This window comes from Arvicanthis niloticus, chromosome 29 (assembly GCF_011762505.2).
Source record: "Arvicanthis niloticus isolate mArvNil1 chromosome 29, mArvNil1.pat.X, whole genome shotgun sequence".
NCBI lineage: Eukaryota > Metazoa > Chordata > Mammalia > Rodentia > Muridae > Arvicanthis > Arvicanthis niloticus.
Genome location: NC_133437.1, coordinates 18964263 through 18985618, shown reverse-complemented (window position 1 = coordinate 18985618; position 21356 = coordinate 18964263).

Genomic DNA, 21356 nt, shown 5'->3' with positions numbered 1-21356 from the left:
TTTCAACTTTGGATCTGTCTTTGCCCCTTATCTCTTTGTTTTAGTTCTTGTCTGTGCTTTAACTGGAAACCACTAACTAATGTATGTAATTAATTCAGCAGCCAAAAAACCATTGTTGCTGCTGCTGCTTCATGTATCCAGTCCCAGGCCGTCCGGGACAGTTCGTATTTATCTGTCTGTGTATTCTACATCACATTTGGGTGGCTGTAAGGCAGCAATGTGGAGTGTGGCAGCAGTAGGGAATTAGATGGCCTTGTCCCAATTTTGTGAGCTCCTAGTCTTAGTTAAGGATATGTGTTCGGGAGCCAGACCAACCTAGGTCAAGTCCCAACTCCTCTTTTCACTAACTGCAACACTGAACAAGTTACTTAACCATCTCTTGGCTAGTGTCTTTATCTGTAAAATATAAAAGATGGTACTAATGCCAGCCTTATAAGGTTTTCACGGAGCTTAAGTGAGTGATGGTGTTTACTAGGCCACATATAAAATGCTTGTTGAATAAGACATCTGGGGAAGAGGTCCTAAGTTAGGAAGTGTGCTCACAGAAGGACATGCACATAGAGCTGTGAGTGTGATCAATGTCAGTGAGATCGGACTGAGTTAGAGTTTGATCATTTCATCTGATGAAGACCATGGTTAACTTATTCACCATTGTATCCCAACATGTCGCCATGCCTGGCACATAGTAGGCACAATGTTTTAGGCCTTTCTCCTTTACTTCTTTTTCCTTTCTTTTTGACAAGGTATAACTACATTGCCCAGCTTGTCCTTGAATATACTATCCTCCTGCCTCGGCCTCCTGAGTAGATGAGTTATAAGCAAGGGCCATTATGCCTGGCAATATACATTTCTTCCATAAATACATAAGTTGCTTTGAAGAGCTGTTCGGTTTCCATTTAACTATATGTCACAGAGACTGTTCACTCCAGCAAGATGATGACAATGACAACCTGAAATACCCTCATATACACTCATCTTCCTCTCTGCCTTGCTCTGACAGACAGCTACAGAGACAGCTCAGAGGACAAAGTGATGTTCTGAGAGTGTCAGCACCTGAGCTCAGATCCCCAGAACCCATGGGAAAACCAAGCACAGCAGTGTGTTCTTGTAACTCCAGTGCAGGGAGGGGGGAGACGGTACAGATTGGAGGATCCCCAAAACTGGATAGCCAGCCAGCCAGCCAGGCCAAAACATCAAACTCTAGGCTCAGTAAGAGACACCATCTCAAGAATAATATGGAAAGCCATAGAGGAAGAAACCCAGAGTCAACTTTTGGCATCTATATGTGCCTACACAGAAGAGTGCTCCCATACATACTTGCACAAATATGTATACATATACCACATAGGCAGACAGACGGATGGACGGATGGACAGACAAACAGACAGACAGACGGACAGACAGCAAAGAAAAAGATGGGGGAGGAAAGAAATGTGCAGAAGAGGCCAGAATTACCCATAAACCTTGTAAATTTTATGTCTATAGGTCACGACTGACCAGAGAGCTTCTAGCACACGGGAGACACTCAATAACCAGGCTGACATGATGACAGCTTAATATCACACAGCTTTGTCTATGCAGCCCTGAGGTGCTGGTCTTTGACCAGAATAGCTAAAATGGTGGGAGTGGGGGTACAAGCAGACAGCCTGAAGGATGGACAAGGATTCTTGCCTCCTGGTATTTATACCCCTGTGTAACCTTCACCCCATAAATATGGACATGTTGACTCCATTATGACTAAGAGTGTTTGGCAGAAGTAAGAGAAGTTAACTTTCACAATTAGATTTTTTAAAATGGTTCTCATTTTGTGTACATTTTCTCAGTCCCCCCCACCAAGAGGAATCCATGGAAAAAGCTCACCTAAAGCCCTTCAGCCATGTCTCTACTGGAGATGACTCAAAATGATTGCAAAAATAATGTTGGCTGTTTCTTGAGATGACCCTCATGTCCTGCTAGTTTTCCTTAGGCCAAAGTTCATACGACTCTCTTCAGTGTAGGCATAGGAGCAGGGCTCTGGTTCTCACACAGTTCAAATCTGACCCTAAACCTCAATACTCGACATAGCCAAATAAAAGCCTCCCCTCCAAATGCTTTCAATGAATGTCAAGGGTCTGTTCTATACCTGGTTCTGACCACTGGTGATAACAAAGACACGTGGAGATATATTCTATTTGTTTTGTTTTTTGTTTTTTGTTTTTTATTTGTTTTGTTTTTTGAGACAGGGTTTCTCTGTGTAGCCCTGGCTGTCCTGGAACTCACTCTGTAGACCAGGCTGGCCTCAAACTCAGAAATCTGCCTGTCTCTGCCTCCCAAGTGCTGGGATTAAAAGCTTGCACCACCAGCCTGGTCTACAGAGTGAGTTCCAGGACAGCCAGGACTACACAGAGAAACCCTGTCTCGAAAAACCAAAAAAAAAAAAATGCTTGCACCACCACGCCCGGCTTGGAGATATATTCTAAAGGGCAGAGGAAATTAATGTGAAGCATAGTTCTTACCACACAGCAGCAATTCCACAGGTTATTGATAATAAACATTAATGATAAACATCAATCACAATTATTAATCACAATAGAGATTGTGATCACTGGTATTGAAAAACAGATATTTGCATTACAGTTCATGATCGTAGCAAGACTACAGTTATGAAGTGGCAACAAAAATAATTCTGTGGCTGAGGGTCAGCACAACATAGAGAACTAACTGTACTGAAGGGTGGGAATCACTGCTCTAAGATTTACAGCCCAACAAATGTATACAACTTTATTGAAATTGTCGTGAATATTGTGCCTGGTCCACATACTGCTAAAAATCAATAATTTCTCTTCTTTAGGAAGAATGGAAGTTGCAATCTCAAATGGGAAGGTCTTGACTTTGCAACCTAGACCACAGACTAGTTTCCCTGTTTTTAAGTTCTATGGAAATTCAGTGTCTCTGTTACTGTTCTACTCCTGTCAAGAAGTACCATAACCAAGGCAACTTATAAAAGAAAGCGTTTAATTGAGGGCTTGCTTACGGTTTGAGTAAGTCCATTTCCACTATTGTGGGAAACGTGGCAGCAGGCAAGCAGGCGTGGTGCTGGGACAGTAGCTTCAAGCTTACAACCTCATCCACACGCAGCAGGCAAAGAGAGTGAGACCGAGCCCAGAGTGGGCTTTTGAAAACTTCAAATCCCACACCCTGTGACACATCTTCTCCAACAAGCCCACGCCTCTCAATCCTTTCTAAATAGGCCACCAATTAGGACCCAAACATTACACTCAAATATACGAACCTACGTGGCCTTTCTCATTCAAACCACCACATGCAGCCACGCAGGAGGTGACCTTTGCGTCTTGCTATCGGCACTCCACATTACGGGAGACACATCTAAGTGTTATCTATGTGTTGCTCTTTCTTCCTTTTCTATTGCTGTGCAGAATTAAAGTGCATGAGTATATCATGACTCAGTTCACTGCTGGCTTTTGGAGCATCTCTGACTTCAGGCTATATTATGCATAGTGCTCGCATCAACATGACTGTAGACATTTTGATGACAAGATGAAGGCATTTTGTTCTGGACACTTGGGAGACGAGTGTGTGGGTCACAGGCTATGCCATACATGTCCGCTTCAACAGACCCTGCCAAACAGTTCTTCAGGCTATATTCATATAGTCAATTGCATTCCAATTGGGCCAATTACATTCTTATTAGCAGGAAGACAAGAGTTCTAATGGTCCTACAATTCCACTAACACTTCCTATTGTCTGCCATCTTCATCTAGCTGTTCTGGTAGTCTTTTGTTTTGGTTTTAAGTTGCATTTCCTGGATGCTGGACTAGGCTAAGCGCATCATTATCTGTATCCTAACTGTCTCAGTATCCTCTTTTGAAAATTAGTTGTTCATACCTTTTGTTCATTTTTCTATTCTCCCTTTCTCATTGACGGTCAGAGTTTCTTACATATTATTGGTATGCATCCTTTGTTAGATATACAAATTATGTAGAATCCAGTGCTCCTTTCCACAACTTACATATTATTGGTATGCATCCTTTGTTAGATATACAAATTATGTAGAATCCAGTGTTCCTTTCCACAACCACTTTGAGGAGTTGTTTGATAATGTCTACTGAAGTCAAATATATGCAACATCCATGAATTACAAATTCATCTCCAACTATCTAGTAATGACGCCCACAGTAGGGCTGTGGAGCAGGCTCAGGGGATAAAAGTATTAAGCACCCAAGCTTGACCATGTGAGTTCAGTCCTAGAAGCAGACATAGAAGCCGTCTGTGATGCTGCCCATTTATAATCTCAGCACTCCTATGACAAGGGGGAGAGAGAATCACCCATACTGCAGGCTAAACAACTCTGGAATGTGAAGCACAGTGACAGATACAGGAGAGACTCTGCCTCAACTAACGGAAAGTGAGAGTCAACTGCAGAGAGTTGTTCTCCAACATCTACACAGTTGCTGTGGCTTCTCACATATCTGCACTCACTCAATATGTGTGTATGTCTACATACATTCAAAAAACTACCAGGGGATGAGAGGACATAAAAAAAAAAAAAAAAAAAAAAAAAAAAAAAAAAAAAAAAAAAAAAAAAGGCCAGGAATGTTCCTAGAAGGACTACTCTTAACATCCAGAAAGCTAGAAATAACTCAGCTCTGTGCCTTGCCTTTTTGCTCCTGACTCAGGGTATGTTGGTGAAGACGATTTTGATTTTCAACTTAGAATTTTTTTAATAGTTGACTTTCTCATTTATGGTCTCTGTCTCTTGTGTCCTACTTATGAAGTTTACTTAGGAGCTTGGGTCTTGAAGATGCTATTCTATGCTTTAGTCTGCGTTCATATCTCATCCTTTACATCTGTTTTACATTCCATCCAGAATTCTAGTTGGTGTGCTGTGTCAGACAGAAGTAGATATCAGTTTTCTCATATGTATTTATTATCATCCCCATGTTTGCCTTTTGTTCTTCTGTCTTCTTCTGTGTGCTATAGTGTGTGTGTGGTGTGTGTGTGTGTGTGTATGTATGTGTGTGTGTGTGTGTGTGTGTGGTGTATGTGTGGTGGTGGTGTGTGTGTGTGAGAGAGAGAGAGAGAGAGAGACAGAGACAGAGACAGAGACAGAGACAGAGACAGAGACAGAGACAGAGAAAGAGAGAGTTTGCATGTGTGTTGGTGTGGGTGAGTGCGACATGATTGCGGTGGTTTCAAGAAGACATCAGGAGTCATCTTCAACTGATCTCCACTAAGTTCATGAGCCCAGGTCTCTCAGTTGAACCCAGAGCTCTCTGCTTTAGATAGTTGAGCAGTTTGCCCGGAGGATACACATCACTAAAAGCTGGGATTGCAAGTGGGCTGCTACACCCATCCAGCGTTTACATGGGTTCTGGGGATCCAAACTTCTCCAGCTATCACAGGAAATAATCTAACCACTGAGCAATCTTCCCACCTTGCTTTATTTTTCAATAGCCACTCATGTCTGTATCAGGCACTTGTAACTGCCTCACTCAACATCTGTTACCAATAGTTTCTCCTTGCTTACCTCCATGGTCCGACCTGCTTTCGTCAACTTAATGTACAGCTGAAGGGGCTCAGATACACAATTCTGGGTGGTCAGAGCACCACAGTTGGCTGTTGGAAATACTTTATACTTTGCATTTCTTGATAAGGGGAGGAACTGCCTCTTCCCTGTCTTTTTCTATGACGATAAATGGAATAACCAGAGCTCAAAACACTCACGGAAGTTCTGAAATGCCAATCTGCTATCATTGTTTTGTTGAAGCAAAACCAGAAGCCAGTCCTCTCTCATCACTGTCCTTCAGGAAACATTCTCACATGGCTCCATGCTGCCTGTGACATTTCTGTCACTTGCACACCAAAGGATTTTTCATTGTTACAGATGCCACAAGTGCCCATGGCCTTGCTTCTCCTCTGTAAAGATACCGATGAAACCAACATACTTTCAACTTTGGCTTTTGTAATATGCTGTGCTCCCCACTGTGCAAACATACTGAACATGCCATTCAAGTGGCCACAGGTTGCAGGGTGCAGGGGCTGAAGGGCACACATTTTAGACAATAGGATACACGCATTGAAAGCACATAATCTTTCTGACAGTGACTTACCGATGATTCTGTTTACAGATGAACAGACATCTGATATAACAATTCATTGTTCTGACACATATTGTGATCGTGCTGTGTGGTTTTTAATACATCATGTTACATTTAGCTCAGCCCATGGTCCAATACCATGTAACATAAATTTTGCCAAAAGGAGCGACATTACATGACACTGACTTTTAAAAGGCACACACAATATTTTCAGATCACCTGCTTTTTATCCATGAGTGCCCAATTCAGAAATCAATCTGGCAGGCAAAAGTGGAGGGAATGTGCAGCCTCAGAGCGGTGTATTCATCTTGAATCATTCTGTGCATTTCTACCTGTAGTCAATGACTCCGTTCCATTTTTATGTTGAAATGCATGAGCAACGCCAATGAACATTTTTTTTTTGTCAGCTAAAGTAAGATTTTTATTCAGAGTCGATCAGTATAGACCTGAAAAGTATTTTCAGATTACATGCTATGGATAAAAATCTCTTACATGTTTATCATGAGCTATCTATTTGAAACTCTCACCAAAATGTTTAGGATTGTTTTATATTTTTTTTTTCTATCTATGACTTTAAAAAAATAGGACATCTTTGTTAGCCGTGAAATATTTTCAGTTGTCGCGATGTATCCTTCTTTTGAGTTAATAAAAAATTAAACAAAAAGGGGGTAAAAATCTGGGGGCAACACATTTAAAAACGGATTTTTAAAAAAAAATCACTTAAGGGCTGGATATAGCTCAGCGGGTAAGAGTGTATACTTGTAGTTGATTCTCAGTACTCATGCCCAGTGACTTGCAACTATGGGTAACGATAGCTCCAGAGAATACAATGTATTCTGTGGGCACCCACACACCCATGCTCATACCCATCTCACTCACCCCAACATATTTATTATATACATAGTTAAAAGTACATTGTTTAAAAGGAGAGTAAATACTGGATGTCTTAGGGTTTATTGCTGTGAACAGACACCATGACAAAGGCAACTCTTATAAGGGACAATATTTAATTGGGTCTAGTTTACAGATTCAGAGGGTCAGTCTAGTATCATCATATCGGGACACATGGCATAGTACTGGAGAAGGAGCTGAGAATTCTGTATCTTTCTCTGAAGGTCAATAGGAGAAGACTGGCTTCCACATGGTTAGGAGGAGAGTGTCATTGCCCACCCCCACAGTGACACATTTCCTCTAACAAGGCCACACCTACTCCAACAAGGCCACACCTCCTAATAGTGCCACTCTCTGGGCCAAGCATATTCAAACCACCACACTGGATCACAAAGACTCCATGGGAGAGTTTTATAATTTTTGATATTCATTCATTTATGAAATTATTTCCCAACAGTTTATTGTGCCTGAGGGCAAACTACTGAAGGTCCAGAGAGCTATTTTGGGGTAAGAAACCTAAAGTGGTTTGTAATGGGTAGGGGTAGTTTTTGCTACACTGCTTTGAGCTCTCAGCAAGTACTCTCCTGCCCAGGAGTTATCTCAGATCTGAGGATAAAAGACACACACTGTACTCTCCCCCCCATGAGCAGGACTGAGAGACCTTGGTTGCCACAGCAAGGTCAAGTGACGGGATCTAGGTGGAGTTACCCACCTTGGCTGCCCCTGGGCTTGCCTTGAGACATCTCCGGCCATGACCTGGAATGGACTATAGATTATCCCACCCATCTGAAACCAGGAGGGGTTGTGGGTTGGGTCTTCCCCTTTAAATTGAGAGCTGAACATTAAAGCTTTGGGCCTTGATCAGAGAACTTTGTCTTGGCCTCATCTCTTCTCGCCCTCCTTCCCCTTTCATTCCCAGCCCCCCTTTCAGGTGAATCCAGTTGATTTGTGGCCGTGGGCGGCTACAACACACATGTTAGCTCAATGTGTGTGTGTCTTTTTAACCTGCCTTACTATCTCAATGGCTGGGCTCTTCTAAGCCTCTCATGTCTGGCATACCCTTTCCTTTACTCCTAGCTCAACACCTCTAAAAGCTCAGTCGCCAGGTTACCTTCTGTGAAGCCCATTCATTGGTCTTGCTGCCTCAAACACTTTCAGGCTGCCCATCCACGGGCCACTTTCCCTTTCTACCTACATTTTGGAAGATCTCCCCTGTAGCTCTGAGTCTGTTCCATCTCTCCCCCAAGAATCTTGATTCTCCTCTTTCTGTCTCCTAGCTTGGGGGACCCTGGAAGTCCTGCCTCTTGCTTTCTGCCCAACTATTGGCCACTGGCATCTTTATCAATCAAGAACCAATTGGGAACAAGGACCTTCAGTGTTGGTACTTGGCAGATTCCCAATTAAATCAAAGCATCAGAACCACTCCTCTTTTGTGATTGGCAAAAAATAAGTTATCATCTGTGAAATCTTGAACAAGTTTTGATGAGTAATTTGCCAAGGGGAAAGAAAGCTCACTGAAATGAAATTTTCTCTAATATTTTAAGGTAATATAAATATATTGCTTCTTAATTGAGAAGAGAAATTTAATTTTCACTTCTTCAACTTCCAATTCCAACATTACTACCCTCATATTTAATAATTACATTATTATCATCATTATTACTGTAATTAATTCCCTTCTCTTATTACCTTAGTTCTTGCACATGTATGCTGGGTGTGATTGCAATTTAATCACATAAATGAGGTTTTGAGAATTCCTCTAATGTAAGGGTCATATACCTCCTGGATGGTTTACAGCAGATAGAAAAGCTGGCCAATTCTTCTGGATTCTTAATGACATTAAAAATTCAAAACAGGGCTATTCTGGCCCACAAATCCAATAGAAGACTTCTGCTTTATCAAAGGCCAGGCCAATACCTGGGTCCTCAGCTAAGACACCACCCACTGCCCTCTTAAACTTTTAAAAACATACCCAGCAGCCCCCAACAGTACCCCCTCCCTCAGGCACCATATTTTGGCTTACAACTTTACCAGAAGACTTCTAATTTACTGACAGCCATGGCATAATAGAAATTCCAGAGAACAAACATGTACTCAGAACCCCAGAGGCCACGAAGGTACTTGGGACACCAAAGGCAATGTTGACACCTAAAAACCCAGATACTATTCAGGCTGTAAAAATCCCAGCAGAGATATCCTACTGGACCAGAAGTCTCACTGGTCACCAGAACCCCCGGCCACTCAGGCCAGAAGACTAGAGAGGAAACAGAAAGCAATAGGAAAAGCATCCAAAAATATCCATCTACAAAAGATAAAGTCAGAAATCAGTATTTAAACCTATAATAATCCCAAAACTCGAATGACTAGAGGCCAGCATAAGAACACAATCAACAGGCAGGGAAATATGACACAACCAGAGTCCAGCTATCCTACTACAGCAAGCCCTGTATATTCCAACACAGCTAAAGCACTAGAAAATGACTTAAATTCAATCTTATGAAAATGACAAGACCCTTAAAGAGGAAATAAATAAATCTCTTAAAGAAATCCAGAAAAACACAAATAGGTGAAGGAAATTAATAAAACTGTTTAAGACCTGAAAATGGAAATTGAAACAATAAAGAAAACACAAACTAGAAAATCCTGGAGAAGAAAAATCTAGATAAGCAAAGAGGAACCAGAGACACAAGCATCAAAAACAGAATTCAAGAGATGGAAAAAAATCTCAGACATAGAAGATACAATAGAAGAAATCAATACACACGATAATAGAGAAAACATTAAATCTAAAAAGCTCCTGACACAAAACATCCTGGAAATCTGGGACACTATGAAAAGTGCAAACCTAAAAATAATAGAAATAAAGATTCTGAGCTCAAAAGCCCAGAAAATATTTTCAACAAAATCACAGAAGAAAAGTCCCCTAACCTAAAAGAAAGAGGTGCCAATAAATGTACAAGAAGCTTATAGGACACCAAATAGATTGGAACAGAAAAGAAATCCTCTCTACATAATAATCAAAACACAAAATCTACACAACAAAGAAATATTAAAAACTGTGAGGGGTAAAAGCCAAGTGGCATATAAAGTCAGGCCTATTACAATTACATGTGACTTCTCAAAAGAGATTCTAAAGTTAGGAGAGCCTGGACAGATGTCTTATAGACTCTAAGAGACCACACATTTCAGCCTAGACTACTATACTCAGCAAAACTTTCAATCACCATAGATGGAAAAAATAAGATACTTTGCAACAAAACCAAATTTAAATAATATCTATCTACAAATCCAGCCCTACAGAAGATACCAGAAGGAAAACTCCAAAACAAGGAGGTTAAATACACATAAGAAAACACAGAAAATAAGTAACTCCAGACCAGCAAAACCAAAATAAGGAAAACATACAAACATACATACATACATACATACATACACACACACACACACACACACACACACACACACACGTGCGCCACTGCCACTACCAACAACATCAAAATAAATGGAATTAACAACCACTTGTCATTAATATCTCTCAACATCAATGGACTCAATTCTCCAATAAAAAGACACAGGCTAACAGAATGAATAAGAAAACAGGAGCCATCATTCTACTGCATACATGAAACACACCTCAACATCAAAGATAGACATTATCTCAGAGTAAAGGGTTGGAAAAAGATTTTCCAAGCAAATGGACCCAAGAACCAAGTTGGTATAGCCATTCTGATATCTAAGAAAACAGACGTGTCCAACCAAAATTAATTAAAACAGATGGAGAAAGACACTTCACTCTCATCAAAGGAAAGATCCACAAAGATAGAGTCTCAGCTTCACTCCAAATGCAAGGGGACCTATACTAGAAAGAAACCTTACTAAAGCTTAAATCACATGTTGGACACTCACATTAATAGTGGGAGACTTCAATGCACAGTCTCACCAATGGACAAGTCATTCAGACATATACTAAACAGAAAAATAATGGAACTAACAGACATTATGAATTACTCAAATGGATGTAACAGATGTCTACAGAACATTTCACCCAAACACAAAGAATATATCTTCTCAGCACCCCATAGAACATTTTCCAAAATTGACCATATACTTGGTCACACAGCAAATCTCAACACACCCAAGAGGAGTAGATGGCAAGAAATAATCCAACTCAGGGCTGAAATCGGTAAAATAGAAACAAAGAGAACAATACAAAGAATCAATGAAACAAAAAATTTGTTCATTGAGAAAATTAGGAAAATAGACAAATTCTTATCCAAACTAACTAAAAGGCAGAAAGAGAGAGCGAGAGAGAGAGAGAGAGAGAGAGAGAGAGAGAGAGAGAGAGAGAATGAATATCCAAATTAACAAAATCAGAAACAAGAAGGGGGCCATGACAGTAGACCTTAAGGAAATACAAAAAATCATTAGGTCTTACCTCAAATACCTGTACTCCACTAAACTGGAAATTTTAAATGAAATGAACAATTTTCCAATGTTAAATCAAGATCAGATAAACAATTTAAATAGACCCATAACACCTAAGAAAGAGAGAGAGAGAGAGAGAGAGAGAGAGAGAGAGAGAGAGAGAAAAGAAAGGAAGGAAGGAAGAAAGAAAGAAAGAAAGAAAGAAAGAAAGAAAGAAAGAAAGAAAGAAGCAATCATTAAAAGTCTCACAACAACAAAGATAAAAAACACCCCAGGGTCTGACTGTTTTAGCTCAGAATTATACCAGATTTTCAAAGAAAAGCTAATACCAATACTCCTCAAATTATTTCACACACACACACACACACACACACACACACACACACACACACACACAAAAGAAACAGAAGGAATACTGCCAAATTCATTTTATAAGGTCACAGTCATCCTGATACCCAAACCATGTAAAGACTCAACAAAGAAAGGAAATTTCACACCAATTTCCCTGGTAAAATTGATACAAAAATACTTAATAAAATACAAACCAAATTCAAGAACACATCAGAAAGTTCATTCACCATGATCAAGTAGGCTTCATCCCAGAGATGCAGGGATGGTTCAGCATATAAAAATCTGTCAGTGTAATTCACTATATAAGCAAATTGAAAGAAAAAAACCCACATGATCATCTCATAAAATGCTTTTTAAAAAAGCCTTTGACAAAAATCAACTCATCCTATGTGAAAAATGTCTTGGAGAGATCAGGAATACAAGGCACATACCTAAATATGATAAATGAAATATACAGCAAGGGGGTAACCAACATCAAATTAAAGAGAGAAACGTAAAGCAATTCTACTAAAATCAGGACAAGATTTTCTACTCTCTCCTTACCTATTCAGTATAGTACTTAATGTTTTAGCTGGAGAAATAAGACAACTAAAGGAGATCAAGGGGATACAAATTTGAAAGGAAGAAGTCAAAGAATCACTATTTGCAGAATATATATATATATATATATATATATATATATATATATATCACCCCAAAAATTGCAGTAGGGAACTCCTACACTTGATAAACAACCTTCAGTGAAATGGCTGGATACAGAATTAACTAAAAAAAAAAAAATCAGTAGCCCTCCTTTGTACAAACAATAAATGGGCTAAGAAAGAAATCAGGGAAACAACACCCTTCATGATAGCCATAAATAATATAAAATATCTTGGTGTGATTGTAACCAAGCAAGTGAAAAACCTCTATGACAAGAACCCCAAGTCTTTGAAGAAAAAAATTAAAGAAGATATCAGAAGACGGACAGATCTCCAGTGTTCATGGATCAGTAGGATTAACATAGTGAAAATAGACATCTTACCAAAAGTGATTTACAGATTCAATGCAATCCCCATCAAAATCCCAATACAGACTTTAACAGACCTTGAAAAAACAATACTCAAATTCATATGAAAAAATAAAAAACCTACGATAACTAACAATTCTATACAAGGAATGCAATGAATGAATTTCCAGAGGTATCATCATCCCTAATTTCAAGCTGTACTACAGAGCAGTAATGAAAACCACACAGTATTGGCATAAAAACAGACAAGTTGATCAATGAAATCAAATTGAAGACCCAGATGTAAATCCATACATCTATGGACACCTAATATTTGATTAATAAAGAAACCAGAAATACAATATGGAAAAAAAAAAGAAAGCATCTTCAATAAACAGTGCTAGTATAACTGGATGTCTGCATGTAGAAGAATGCAAATAGATCTGTATCTATCATCCTGCACAAAACTCAAATGGATGGCTCGAAGACCTCAACATAAAACAAGATACACTGAACCTGATGGAAGAGAAAGTGAGGAATAGCCTTGAGTGCATTGGTACAGGAGACAATTTCCTGAACAGAACACCAATAGCACAGGCACTAAGATCGACAATTAATAAATGGGACATCATGAAACTGAAAAGCTTATGTAAAGCGAAGGACACTGTCAAAGGACAAAATGGCAGCCAACAGATTGGGAAAAGATCTTCACCAATCCCACATCTGAAAAGGACTGATAGCCAAAACATATAAAGAACCAGACATTAACAAACCAAATGATCCAGTTAAAAATGGGGTACAGATCTAAACAGAATTCTCAACTGACAAATCTAAAGTGGCTGAACAACACTTAAAGAAATGTTCAGGGAGGCAGAGGCAGGCAGATTTCTGAGTTCGAGGCCAGCCTGGTCTACAGAGTGAGTTTCCAGGACAGCCAGGGCTACACAGAGAAACCCTGTCTCGAAAAACCAAAAAAAAAAAAAAAAAAAAAAAAAAAAGTTCAATGTCATCAGGGAAATGCAAATCAAAACAACTCTGAGATTTTATTTTACACCCGTCAGAATGGCTAAGATCAAAAACACAAGTGACAGCTCATGCTGTTGGGGATGGGGAGCAAGGGGAACACGCCTCCACTGCTAGTGGGAGTGTAAACCTAAAGTAAAGGATAACTATGTTGCAGTACAGACCAATATAAACTAAGTAACAGGGAGGGCTCAACGTTTTAAGTAAACAGGGTGACGGATCTGCATGGTGGGTAGGCATGGGAGCACGAAGGATCAGGTTGGGCAAGGACAAAGGGAGAGAGTACTGGCAGAGACAACTGGAATTGAGGCACATCTCTGGGACAAACTAGAAACCTAGTTGCAATGCGGTGGCCAACCAATGACTGGTCCAACTTGAAACCCATGCCATGAAAGGGAGCCCTCTTCTGACACTGCCTGGAGGGCCAGAAACAGGCTGGATGGCCCATAGCCCTGGGATGGAACCAAATACAACTGGAAAAAAAATCAGTGAAATGATTCCTTATAATATTCTGCTATATTCATAGATTGGTCCCTAACCCAATTGTTATCAGAGAGGCTTCATCCAGCAACTGATGGAAAAAGAAGCAGAGACACACAGCCAAACATTTAGGAGGAGCTGAGAGAAGAAGGGGAGGAACGATTGTTGGAACTAGGGGAGTCAAGGTCACCACAAGAAAGCCCACAGAATCAACCAATCTGGGGCTCACAGAGACTGAACCAACAACAACCAGGGAGACTTCCTGGGACTGACCTAGGCCCTCTGCATATATGTTACAGTTGTGTAGCTTGGTCTTCTGTGGGACTCCTAACAACGGGAGCAGGGGCTGCCTCTGACTCTGCTGCTTGCCTTTGGGACACTTTTCTCCTAATGGGTTGCTTCCTATATCCTTAATAGGAAAGGAAGTGCCATGTGTCATGGTCATTTGATACCCATGGGAGACCCACTCTTTCCTGAAGAGAAACAGATCAGGAGTAGATTGGGGGTGGGGGAGCAGGTGGTGGGGATAGCCTGGGAAGAGTGGAAGGAGGGAAAACTGTGGATATGAAATAAATCAATCAACAAATTATTTTTTTAAAAAGTTAAAAAAACCAAACAAGCAAACAAAAGTCAGAGCCAAGAAGCATGGTGAGCAAGGGAGTGGAGGCAGTAGAATCAAGATCAAGATCATCCATGATGATAAAGAGTATTTAAGGATAGCTGAGGCCACACTGGGCTACCTGAGACATTGTCTCACCTGTCCCACCCACATAAATAAATAAATGATTTATTTATAAGCTTCTATAAATATACTATACATATATTGATATATTTAAATTATATGTTAGTATATATTATTACAACACATTAAAATATATTATTGTATATATTATTATAAATGTATAAATAAATGTAAACTAAATATCAGAGTGATAAAATTCACTAAAGGACTTGGCAGAGCATGGAATCCCTTGTAGCTAATGACTGACCGTGCGGTTTTCAGTTTCCATCCCTCACTGTGGGGCTGGGGTCTTGCTGTTGGCATGCACACAGTTCTCTGATGATGAGCAGCAGGGATCTGAGCTCTAGGATATAGGTTCAAATCCTAGCTAAGGCACGGTCCAACTAGTGAAATTTGAGCCTTGTCTTGACACTCTCTGAGACCCGGCACCATCTACTGAGTGGGGGTAAAGTACCTGCCGCTCACACCTGCCACTGTTGTGAACATTATGGAAGGAGATGTATGTAAGGATGTAGTGTGATACCTGGCCTCTCACAGCTGCCCAGCAAGTGAGAACCATTACCACCTACACGTACGTAAGCACCTATAGAAACCACCCACAGCCGATGCCACCGAGTAAAGCTCCAGCCGGAAGTAAGGTTTTCGCTCAGAGAACTAAGGATTCTAATATAAGCTGGTTCTTGTCAATATTTAAGAGTTGTAAGTTAAAATGTGAATATTACTACACTGATTTTCTCTGACAAATAGGAAAGAAAAGGAGTCTTCACATGTCAAATTTATTATTGAAAACTTGTGGAATCGAATGATTCTCCAGGTGAATCTTTAAACTATTGTGTGAAAACTCATGTGGTTAAGCCCGTCAAAGGTAAATGCTGTCTGTGTAGAACTTTAGAAACTATTATTAACTTGTCAGTTTTCAGCTGAAAGACTTGAGCTATGAAATAATGCAATAGTGTAAATAAAGTTGCAATTTCTATTTTTTTTTCCTTGTTGTCTCAGGCTGATCTGGAACTCATCATGTAGCCCAGGCTGCCCTCAAACTTGTGATTTTTATGTTTCTGTAAACTGGGCTTTCAGGTGTATATCATCATAACTGTCTTTAAAGATATGATTATTAGCAAGTAGAGGGTATCCAATACTTGAGAGACATTATTTCAAATATGGTAGAATTTATGTAAATGATCTTTTAGCATGGGGGGGCATGCTATACATTTAAAAGTATTTATGACAATATCTAAAACAATGCCTGTTGATGCAGACTAAATATTCTTTTTTCTTTTTAGAAGTCTTTAAATGCCACCATGAAAGCTTTTTATTTAACATAATAGTTCTGCCTCTTCTTCCACAATTGTCTCCTGAGCCTTACAGATTCTCAACATACTATTTATGGGTGGCACTGCACAAACATTGTTCTCTGCACTCCGAACAGGTGTGAGTCTCTGAATTAACACTGTCGCTGCAAAGCAGGCGCCACTGATGGGGACTGAGGGCTGCACTAGTCTATGGGAACAGAGATAAGTGCTTAGTGGCAATTTGATACTATGTCCATTCAGCAAAATAATAGTAGAAGGTTTCTTCCTGGGGACCATGAACTTTCCAGCCATGGATCCTTGGCCAGATTTCATATACTGTACCCAACGTGGCTTCCTCCTGTGAGGTGAGCCTTATTTCTAACCAGAATGCAATTGGTTACTCCCTTAAGATTCATGGCACTTTTGTGCCCATAGACTTCTCCACTGGTCGTTACTGTCACACAAGGAGTTCACAGCTGGGTAAGACTGCTGATGATTTTTCTCCCCTAGCAACCAACATAGCTCCTTCCAGTTCTGTGAAAGCTAGCCAGTAAGAAACTTCTAAGTCAGTACCAGCTTGTTTCTTTATATGCTGTAACAGGGCTTCAGGGTGTTTTCAGAAAAACCTACATTTTGATATGGTTAGACTTATGCCATACATTTTACTAGTTGTTACCTTAATTTTTGTTTGTTTTTTCCTCTGTTTAAAATTTTTTGAGACAGGATCTCACTATGTAGAACAGACTAGCCTTGAAATCACAGAGAAATACCTCATTGCAACCTGTGGACCTGCTTCTGCCTGCTGAGTTAGAGTCTTATCACCATTCTGGTGGGCGACCGAAAGCAATGTCAATAGATTGTATTGTTTCAGGGGGTCTCTAGAATGACCCCTGACCAACAGCCTTGAAGGAAGGTGTAGGATGAGCTAAGGTAGGAGGAGGAAGGAGAGGAAGAGGAGGCATAAGGAGAAGAGGAAAAGGAAGAGGAGAAGCTAGAGAGAGTGGAGATGTAGGAGGATGGAGAACCACGCAGGTATGGAGAGCAGTCCTGGGTAACAACATAGATCTAAGTTAGTTAATTGGGAAACACCTCTAATTGTATGGACATATTGTTATTGAGCATTACCAAACATAAAGCCTTTGATTGATATTTAAGCATTAGAGTCTCATTTTCTTACTGGGCCCACATGGATGGCGGGATGGTCTGGGCAATGCCCAGCCTTGCGGAGACAGCCTGGAAGATTGGCAGAGCCATCTCCCACACAGGCATCTCGTGGGTGGCAAGGCTGGTGTTTCCGGCTGGCCGTTTCTAGCTGCAGCGCGCACGTGGCCTGGCCACAGAACATGGCAGCTGATCTCAGCAGAGCCGCCACAGCTTAGATAGTCAGCTTGACTGGAGGCCGTTCTTTAAATAATTATTTCAACAGGGATGTACTGCATGCCTGGCACTGGACCTTGTGTTTGGCAACCTATGGCTTCAGGAAGGAACACCGTCTTCGTACAGAGTAACTGCATTGAAACTCCTTTTTTTAAAGGAGATACAATAGTGAGTTTCTATATAGCTTTTTGGAATCACCCTCCTTCGGAATCCTTCCCCCATACCTTCCTCTGCCCTAGGCTCCCATACAGCCACACCCATCTCCGTCTATCCAGTTTTCCTCCTCAAACCACCTGTGCATAGGGTATTATTCTCCTGACACAGAGAGAAAAGTCAGAAAAGGAAATGCCTACAAGGTAAAACCCCAAGAATATCTTAGGAAGAGGGGGAACAAAGATGAAAATCAACAAAGTTGTGCAGCAGGATTTACTGGTCGGTTCAATTCTTTATATGAAATTCTCCAACAAATCACTGGGGAATAAACACTAGGGAGCAACTTTATTTGACTCATATTAAATAATGTCTGCCTGCAAGTAGAGGCTGCTGTGTAATTTAAATTATAATCATTGCTATATCGGGTGGGATTTTATTTTCTTTGCTTTGTAAAAGTTAATTTCCACAAATAAAGATGAAAAGCCTTAATGTTTTAACAATGCTATTTTATAAATTTTATAAAACTTGGTTGAATATCATGTAAATTCAGGAGCTAGACTTTATCTGTTCTAACAGGAATAATAATTTTCTTTAAAAGCCAGCAAGCAGAGCATTCAAGGCACAATAACTACTCCAGGCTACGCCGGGTGTGTCAGCTATAGATGATAAAGCAGGGGCTGGGTTACAGCTCTATGCCAGAGCGCTTGCCTACTGTGTTTACTGTCCTGAATTCAATGTCTAGAACATAAATTTAAAAAAAAAAAAGATAAACGCAAGCAATATGAATACTTTGTGATAGACTCAAAAAGTGGGAAAAAAAGATTCAGAATAAAAATTCACACTGCAAGTCATCACCAACAGTTACAAATTGCTGGATACTCAAGGTACCCATTATCAATTCCTTAGCCCTAATTTTGGTTTTGTGATCTTAGGACACAAAAGAGTGAACATCAACAAATGGGTTTTATGTCAAGCTGGGAATTCTTGAAAGAAAGAGGAGTAGGTTGCAGAAGGAAACAAAGAGTAGAAATTGACCAAAGCAGTCTGATCTTCAGGCGGGAAGAGCCAGGTGAATTAGATGTGATCAATGGCTTTTCGGGTTTGGAAAGTGAGATGTGGAGATGACCAAGCCAGCTCTGTCAGTCAACTGGTTCTCCAGGGCAGGAGCGAAGATTAAAAAGAAAAAAGACAGACAACATTGTAGCATGACCCCAGCCAGTTCTGAGGTCGAGGCAGGTTTATTTCTTCCCAATCTGCTTTTATATCACTTTAATTACATACAATAAGGTCAGCTCTAGGTTGAGGAACAAGCAAGACAATAAACACAAATAGTCAAGGAACAAGCAAGGCAATAAACTGTGATCGCTGTTTCTAAGGGCTTATCTCGATGACCAAGATATCTGAGCCTACTTCCCTGTCCTAGCCCAAAGTCAGATTCCTGACTGAAGCCTACTTCTGTGTTCTAGCCTAAAATCAAATTTCTGCCTGAAGCCTACTTCCTTGTCCTGGGCCAATGCCAAATTCCTGCCAAGCGGCCCCAAAAACTCTCCAAGTGGAGAGTTAGCTATTCATAAATAAAATAGATGATAGGTTTGCTCTGTCCCACAAGCTTCCAGAAGCATTTCTGTTCACATCCCAAAAGCTGTAGCTTGGTTCGATGGTGGTACCAAACTACAAAGAAGAGGGAACCTGGAGCCTCTAGCTGGGCTACAGGGAGCCCCATTAACAGTCAAGAGCGTCCTTTTGCCAGCTCTCCATCCTTCTTAGCACCTAGTATTACTCTCTCGGTCTCCTTTCTAGATTTTTACACTGCTGAGGTAAAAGTCACCGGTCTCACCTTATTCTGGAGCCATTTTGAATGACCCTGGCCGGGGGACACAGATTTAGGTTACCCCAAATTCCTTGTTACAGCGTGGAGATAGTTTTGTGAAGTTTTTATAGTTTTACAGAAGAGAGAAAGTCATGATCAAGGCAAGTTTAAAATACATCAGTGGGTACATCAGAGAGGCAGGTAGACCAAGATGGGGGCCATTCTGTAGGCCTAAGACACCCATCCAATGCCATTCTCAGCTTTTGGATTGGTAGACTCTAGAAGCCTGGTAAATCAATAGGTTTTTAAAAGGGTTTTATCTACAGTCACAAGATGTTAGTTAGGATACAGAGGTAGGCTAGGGACGGCTATTTGGAAGGTCAGAACTTAGCCCAAGATAATATTATTAGCTTCTGGACCTGTGGCGTTCCAGTCTCTCCACCATACTGAAATTCTAACTGCCTGTCCGTCTCCGCAGGCAGATTCGTTTCAGGAGCTTTCCGTTCGCAGCCGGATGTAGGCTCTTCTCACAAACTCTTTTGTACATACACACTTACCCCTGTTTTCATGTATACATGTACGTGTTGTACGCTAGGATCTGCGCAGGAGGGAGATCCTGCAGGTCTTGCCTTTCTGAGTCTGGCTGAGTGAAGGAAAACACGGTGTGGGGGGTGGAGCTAGGGTGGGGCAGGTTTCAGGAGAGAGTTGCCTCTGCTGGTTTTGTTTGTTTCAATTCCATTGATTTCTGCTCTGGTCTCTACATGCTCACTTGTTAGCCTATATGATCACACTAATTTATTGTTTCAAAAACACTTTCCCTCCTGCTTCTGTATGTCCGACTTGCTCTTCTTGGACTGGTTTCCTCTGGTAGAGGTTTAGTGACAGCAAGGTGGGAGGCTTCCCTCTTTTCTCATAAGGCCTCGTTTTCAACACCACACTCTAAGCAAAGGGTTACCTGCATTTGAAACAGTTTCTTGCTTTCATTTTCTTTTGCATTTTCTATTTATTATCATAATCATCATCATCATTATTATTATGTGTGTGAAGGGGGGAGGAGTTGAGGGAAGAGGGACGGGAGGGAGATGAGGAGGTAGGAAGGAGAGGGAAAGGGAGGTGGATAGGAGCCCACCCTAGGTGATCCCACTTTAGACTTCTGTTGCTTCCTTCTTTTATCTTCCTGTTTGCTTCAGAAGCTACATTTATACAAAACCACACAGAAAACCCCTTTTAAAATTAATTTGCATACTTACAAGAGTGTGGAAGTGCTAGGGAGGACTGGTAAGGCATGACAGCATATGGGGGCTTGAAGGTCAAAAAACAACGTGAGGAAGTCAGTTCGCTCCTTCTCCATGCCAGATGAAGCCTGGGTCATCAGGCAGCCACCTTTACCAACCTCACTTCAGGTTTTCATTGTCATTCAATTCAAAACAGAACATCCCCTAGCCAGATGGTGATTGCCCACAGGGTGGTTCATGTGCTTAGGAGGCATAGGCAGGCAGGCGGATCTCTGACTGTGAGGCTAGCCTGGTCTACAGAGTGAGTTCCAGGATAGCCAGAGCTACACAGAGAAACAATGTCTGTGTTACGTGTGTGTGTGTGTGTGTGTGTGTGTGTGACTTTTCTTATATCTTCTTTTATGAAAGTTCTTTCAAAGTGTTGTATTTAGAGATTTTCTTAGGTAATCTTCTGCACTGGCTTCTAATTTAATTCTACTGTGGGAGAATGT